Source organism: Rutidosis leptorrhynchoides, chromosome 2 (genome assembly GCF_046630445.1).
Source record: "Rutidosis leptorrhynchoides isolate AG116_Rl617_1_P2 chromosome 2, CSIRO_AGI_Rlap_v1, whole genome shotgun sequence".
NCBI lineage: Eukaryota > Viridiplantae > Streptophyta > Magnoliopsida > Asterales > Asteraceae > Rutidosis > Rutidosis leptorrhynchoides.
Window position 1 is genome coordinate 471,455,224 of NC_092334.1, and position 8,184 is coordinate 471,463,407.

At 30.0% G+C, this 8,184-nt stretch overlaps 1 pseudogene; it reads right to left on the reverse strand.

Annotated features, from left to right (window-relative positions):
* The window catches only part of LOC139892582 (ubiquitin-conjugating enzyme E2 27-like), a 32,530-nt pseudogene extending 31,754 nt beyond the window's left edge, over nucleotides 1–776 (reverse strand).
* Between the last annotated feature and the right edge of the window lie 7,408 nt (nucleotides 777–8,184).

Genomic DNA, 8,184 nt, shown 5'->3' on the forward strand with positions numbered 1-8,184 from the left:
TGGAATACTGGACAATAATTTAGGGACGGAGGGAGTACATGTTATAAACCTACCATATTTACTCAATTTCTTACCGTTATAGTATTAAACAAAGAAATTCAATTAATATCAACCTTTTCTCGGAACACTGCCCGAATGGATGTGTTCCCGGGCACTGTCGATCGAGTTCGGATTTTCGCCCCAACGTGTGTGTTACGTGCAAATGATGAGGGTCGTTGAAATAAATGTATGCCAAAAAATCGCCGTTAAAAAAAATCAACTTTTCCATACTTAGAAAAGAAAAAAAAAAGGATGCAAGACGTTCAATATTTAACAAATTTGGCTATCAAACTACATAGAAACACATTTCAAACAATGAGATCCTTCTACACTTCTACAATGTGCTCAGTAAATAGCTATATTGACAAATTTAACATTTAAAAAATAAAACATACCAAACTTTAGTAGCAAATTTCATCCTTGGTGGCTCAAAAGGATATCCACCTGCAATTTAAATATCAATTATACAACTTTAATCAAATCATATACCTTATGCCCAAAATTAACTCACATTACATAGACATACGTATATATCAAGAAGTATAGATACATGATTTTACCAGGTAAATCGATATCAATGTTGAATGTACGCCTTCGTAAGGAGTACCAATCGGACCGGAAATTTTGCCGATTAAAATAGTGAGATTATCGGATTTAGGGCTTACACTGATACCAGATACATCAACGTCTTTATTGCATTCTTGTAGCTCCTTTTGCATTATACCAAAATCCACCATTCTGAATTTTGAAATGAAATTTTAATAAGCGGAATCTTTCCCCTAAATACACACAAACAGTTTGTGTAAGTTATGGAATTAGGGTTTACGATATAATACAATTTTTTGTATGTAGATTGATTAGGTGATGGAGAACGAGAGATTTAAGAAAGAGTATAGACAAAGTGATGAAATGGGTGTTTCAACTAGTAACCAGATTATCCTCGGTGATCCTTTCACACACCATTTTTTGATACATGTAAATCTAATTACCTATTTTACCCTTAATTTTACTTCAATAATAATATAAGTTCAACTTCATATGACATAACTGTAATAATTTTATGAGACAAAAATGTACATAGATCAAAAAGTGGTGTGTGAGAATCACCTTCCTTTTTTAACTTAATTTACTTTTTATAATTTAACATAATTTACATTTTCTCCTGTCAATTTATGATGTCTGTATTTGTTCGATCACAAACTTCAGATCATTATCAAAACTTGCATCCTGCTTGATCTTTAGGATCTATTTATATATATACTTTTACCAAAGAAAAAAATCGTAAAATTTTAAGAATGTGATACTTAGACACGTTTTTTTATCCATCTACCACTTTTAATTTTAACCATTCACATAAATTTATTCAATCCACTACTAACTATTTATCTTAACCATATTTTCTTTCTTTCTAACACTAAATACTACATTAGATGGTGTAAACCTTAAACATCATATAGTTGCTTTAATCTTCTTCGTTGTTACTACTCCATAGTAATTAGAAGTGTTCATTATTTAAGATTGAAGAATCTTAAATTTGCATCAGAAGGCAATATATATGAACTGCTTCAAGATTGATCATGTTGGAACTAATTGGTTTATTATTACCGAGTAAATGTTAATTTTGAGATTAAAAAATATTTAGGATTTATTTATTATGTTTATTTATTTTGTGTGTTGTTGACCAAGTTCAAGGAGAATGCTTTACTCAATTAGTGGCATACGTGAGATGTGGTATTTGGATGTAGGACTTAGAAAATGGGTAGCAGTGGTCTAACTGTTATTAGAGTGGATTAGTAGGTGTTATTTTTTAGTATGCAGAGTGTAACTTTAAAGCTATAAATATAACCTATATGTTTTGAATAACAATTGACAGTAACAATTTTTTTTCACTTTTTTCTTTCTGTCCATTGTTAGTTTCACTTATCATCGCATTGTTTCAAGTCACATTGTATTTGTGTAATATTAAGGGTCCGTGATCCTACATTTGGTATTAGAGCTAAGGTAGAATATTCAACTATAGTCATTTGGTATCAGAGCTAAGGTAGAACTCATTTCCAATCTCTCTTGCAACAGCCTTCTCAACCTCTACTGCAGTAGCACACACAATATCTTTTTTTTTATAGAGCTACACTTCATTTGTGAAGTCTTTGATGATTTCTTTAACACAACATGACCTATTGTTTCACATTGATCTGTTAACCAATGTAGTAATTCAAGAAAGTTAGATTTATTAATTGAATCTTCCTTTTCATTATGACCACAAAAAGCTAAACCTTGTCGCAATAAGAATCTCACACAATCAACAAAAACAATTAGCCAAATGTGGTAACTTTTATTAAGGTCATAATTTTGCTTAAAAAATGTGTAGTGATGGAATGTTTTTGGTTCATCAAACTTTTACACTTTTTGATAGTTATATTATGTGACTTTCTATCACATTGTACATCTAAGCGTCATGGACAAGAGTTCTAAAGAACCACGAAGCTAACTTATCCAAGGATGTCACAACTCTAGTTTTTTCGACTTAAGTTGTCTAGTTTGACCTCCTTAAGTGACAAATTCTGACTTGACGAGTAAATTTAATGATCTACATCTTGGTTTGTTGTAGGGTTTATATAACCCTAAAGATGCATTTTAGGTTTTACTTGATTAGATGTTACCTCACACATTTCGCATAAAGTCCTAAAACCCTAGCTTATCATCATAAATCCTAACTCATTTTCATAAACCCTAGACTTGTAAATTATATCTTTATATATATAATAACATAATAAATAAACTTATTAACCAAGTGTTTAGAATAAAGACTTGAAACAATTTCATTTGAACATTAGATCAAAAGTTAAGACTTTCTCTACACTTCATCATTTTCACAACTAGTCTTGATCACTTTGTACTTAGCCATTTCTTTCACTTAACCAACCTTGATCTATCTTGATTAGAACCTAACCTTAGCTTATTTTCTAAACCCTAAACATACAAATAAAACACCTTAGAACTATACATTAAAAGACTACACAAGTACATGAACAATAGCAAACTAAAAATTGACTAGAACACTTACACCATCATCATCATCATCATCATCCATGTCACCATACTACATCCACTAACACTTAATCCTTAAGCTAACTTACATGCAAAACATCATCATGGACTTCATTAATGGTTCAGTGGTGAGTCATGCCCTCCTTCCTCCTCCTTGTGACACACCATCCACCACCATTATATAAACCACCTATAGCTTATCTTCCACTCATTTGTTCACTCTTCTTTCACTCCCACACTTACATACTCTCTAAATACAGATCTAAAACTCTCTTTAGATCATCTTCTTGAGGTTCTAGGATCACATATCATCAAGGTATAACAAACTAACTAAATCTATTCATTATTTTTAGTCAACTTCAAGAACTCTCATGGTGTAAAAGCTTGATCTAGAGTGTTAAATCACTCAATGATGACTATATAGCTAACTATGATCTTGATGTTAGATCAGTAAACTTAAGATCTCTACAAGTCCAATGTCTTAAAATGAAGCTAAACTAAGAACTAAAGTGATTGACTATATAAAACTACTTTGTCTTTGAGCTGTCTAAAATTTTACTTGAAGTTCATGACCTAAACACCAACCTATGGTTGATCTCAGGAACTCATAAATTAGTATGATGTTCATATATATGTTTGAGACTTCTAGTAAAATTTTCATGATTTATTTCAAAGAAAAGTCATTTTTCATTTTTATTTGGTGAGACAAGTTTCGATTTAAAGCAATCTGACTAAGTGTCAAAGAATCATGTATAAATCAAAATATAAGATAGATCTTGAACTAAAGGCTTCTTATTTGAAAAGTACACTTAATAAGGAAACCATGGATAGTTAAAACACTAAAAACTATTAAGAAATCATTGAGATATAGTCCCATCAAGTTGACATAAGATTTTGTTAAAGTCAGAAATTGGTTTAAAACCTTATCTCTAAAGACAAGGCTAATGAAGACCTGGAGGCTATTCCTTTTGATAATAGACACTTTTATATGTCCTAAGACTTCTGTAAAATCTTGAGTCAAATAAATAAGTTTTGCTATTTTTAAACTCACCTAGGAACTTATAGTGTAAAACTGAACTGTTTTGTACACTTGTAAAGAAGTGAACTTTTGACTAACTTTTATTTTGAGTCTCAAATAGAACCTTACATTTTTGAAAAGTAGACTTAAAGTGCTTTCTAGAGATGGTAATCTCACCCTAAAAGGATGTCTAGATAAAAAGAAACACCTAAACTAATGTTATAGTAAAACTATTCGAAACAGTCTACAATTAAAACTATGACCTAGTAACTTTTGAAACCGAGAGCCGAAATGGACATGTAAGATTACTTAAGAAATTGATCTTAGAACTAATCTAAATACTATATTAGATAGTATGACCTCTGACCTTATAAAATTTTATTAGGTCTCAAGCCCGGAACACCGAACATAAACTGACCTACTACTGTGTACGCTTTGCACCGCATCACTTGTGAGTTCGCAGTCCCATTTTTAATCAATCTTTTATACTTTTGGAATGAGATAATACTTGTTTACTGTTATACATATTGGAATCAAGTACTTACAACTATATTCTATGTTGAGTAACAAAGGTCAATTTAGAAAACCCGATTTTAATATTGTTAATTACCGGTTTGGTGAACACTAATACTATGAATAGATCTAGTTGAGGGTGACTGCTCACACTAGGATAGGTCTTCTAGGCTACCGGATGCATAACCTTCGACCATATGCACTTAGACCTTAAGTGACGCTTGTTTTCGGGTACTTTTACGTTAACGTTCGATATCGAAAGCTCATAAACTAGAATAACTTTTCAACTGTTTTATACACGAAATCTTGAGGTCCATTAACTATGCATTATAACTAAACCTATGAACTCACCAATATTTATATTGACGTTTTTAAGTATTTATCTCAGGTACTTAGCTTTTGGAACACTTTCAGGTCGGGCATCGTGGAAGTTTAAAAATGTCTTTTGTTAAATCTAGTGTTGATAGGCTAGATTATGATGTATTTGTATTTGTACTTTGACTGTACTTGTATTTTGTAACCACGATGTACTAAAGCTAAAAACAGAGACCGTTATGTAATAATATTTATGTTTCCGCTGCTACGTTGACTATAACCTGGGACACTATGTTAAAGTTCACACCACGTCTTGGGAAATCGAGACGGGGGTCGTGAAAGACATGGTATCAGAGCTTGGGTTATAGGGAATGTGGATGGCATTAGTGTGTCTAGACCTGATTAACTAGGATTGCATTAGTGTGTCCAACCTATAACTGAGTCAAAAATTTTCCGATCTCTATTATTTTTCGAGTCATATATTATTATTTTTACTCGTCGGAAATTCTATAGGCTAACTTTTATATGTTGTGTTTGTTAAGATGGCATCGTCTAGTTCTATGGGATCCAACACCGTGACTGTACCTATCATCGTTAGCGATGATTCAGACGACAACTCTAATAGGAATGAGTTTGAGATGTACCACCCATTTTGGCGACGATGGATATGGGTTCGTGAAATTTTAGGTAGATGGAAACCAACTTTAACAACCCGTTCATATCGATTATAAATGAATTACAACAGTTGATTACATCGCGAGGTATTTGACCTCTATATGATACATTTTACAAACATTGCATTCGTTTTTGAAAGACAACTTTCATTACATCGAAAGGTGACAGGCATGCATACCATTTCATAATATAACCAACTATAAATAACTTAATCTGTCATTTACTTAATGATAATCTTTATTAATCTCTACGACTTGAATGCAACGTCTTTTGAAATATGCCATGACTGACTCCAAGTAATATATTTTAAATGAGCAAATACACAGCGGAAGATTTCTTTCAAACCTGAGAATAAACATGCTTTCAAGTGTCAACCAAAAGGTTGGTGAGTTTATTAGTTTATCGTAGTCAATCAATTTCATAATTTTAATAGACCACAAGATTTAATTTTCATAGTTAACTGCAGGAACACTCATCTGCAAAAATTATAATACAGGAACACTCATCTGTATAAAAATCCATTCATATGGTGAACACCTGGTAACCGACCTTAACAAGATGCATATAGAATATCCCCAAATATACAGGTACACTCATCTGTATATATAAAATCAAAGTACTAAAGCATCCATAACCTGGATGGGGTTTGTTAGGCCCATAGATCTATCTTCAGGATTCACATCAATTAGGGGGTCTGTTCCCTAATTCATAGGCTACCAAGCTAAAAGGGTGATATTCAATTTCGATAATCCAACATAGAATGTAGTTTCGATTACTTGTGTCTATTTCGTAAAACAGTTGTAAAAACAACGCATGTATTCTCAGTCCCAAAAATATATATTGCAAAAGCATTTAAAAAGGGAGCAAATGAAACTCACTATACTTTATTTTGTAGCAATAATGCAAATGACGGCACTGGACAAGTGCATGTTTGGCCTCGGATTCACGAACCTATATTAATTATATATATTTGTATGTTGGTCAATATCTGTCTAACAATTTAGGTCAAGTCATAGTGTATCACAATCCTAATGCTCGAGATTATCATGCAAAAGTCAAAAAAAGTCAACTTGACCCAAAATAGCTTTCAAAATCTATACATGTTTATTATATAATTTAAATATAGTCGTTGTATGTATTTACATATATTTATCGAAATTTATTAGAGTAATTAATACAAGTCATTTATTAGTAAAATTTATATCAAAATTTATATATGATAATTTTTTTTATATATCTCAAGTAATAAAATATATTAAGTTCACTTAATATCATAAAAATATAGTGGTATGTGTTATTAATGTAATTATGTTACGTGTGATAAAAATATCTTTGTATCTCATATTTATTCGATAAAAATAATATTAATAATAATAATAATAATAATGAGTAAAAGTTGTATTATTTTGTAATAATAATAATAACTATTATTATTCTACTAATAATAATAACAATATTTATATTATAATAAAATGATTATTCTAATCATGATAATTTTAATAATAACAATATTTTTTATTATTAACTATAAAAATAATAATTCTATTCAAAATAATAATTTTTAATAATAATGCTAAAATGATAATAATAATGATATTTAATAATAAAAACGATATTTCTATTAAAATCATAATTTTAATAAAAATGATAGTTTTAATATTAATGATACTTTTAATAATAATAACGATAAAAATAATAAAATGATAGTTTTAATAAAAATATTAATTATTTTAATAATAATAATAATAATAATAATAATAATAATAATAATAATAATAATAATAATAATAATAATATTGATTATTAGATAATAATAATGACGATAATAACGACGATAACGGTAACGGTAACGGTAACGGTAACGATAACGATAACGATAATGATAACGATAGCGATAGCGATAGTAATAATAATAATCATTTTAACAATAATACTTAAAATTATAGATAATTCAATTGACTATATCTTTTAATTCGTTCATCGAAACCATACGCTTTCTAAATGAAAAGTTATAAATTTTTCATCAGCTTTCCAACGACATGCATATCATATACCTTATCTCAGTAGCATATGTAACAAGTTCATAATTCATCAAAACTATCTAATGATGAAATTAAGCATACAAGCATGCATGATCATATATATACTCGAGCAATAGTCAGGGATACACTATTGATATATAAAAGATAGGATATGAGTGCTCACGTATCAATATTGTGATTTAATATTGCAGGAAAGTACGTAGACGCAACGGAGATGATAAATACTAGTTTGACCTCACGAGCATACCCCCGAACATTACCCATAACCTCCATAGCTATAACCCATAATTTCCTTAGCTTTATCCCGCTCTAAAAACCCGTTTTGAAATCACTCGTGCGTACCCTCGTCGTAGTATTTTATGTATATACATTACTAATAATAATAATACTAATCTTTTTAATAATAATAATAATATTAATTTTAATAATAATATATATATATATATGTATTACAGAGGGAATGGGAGAAAGATTGAAGTGTGTGTAAATCATTCGCCAGAAAACGGAACCATTTATAGAACTTTTGCTGAATCC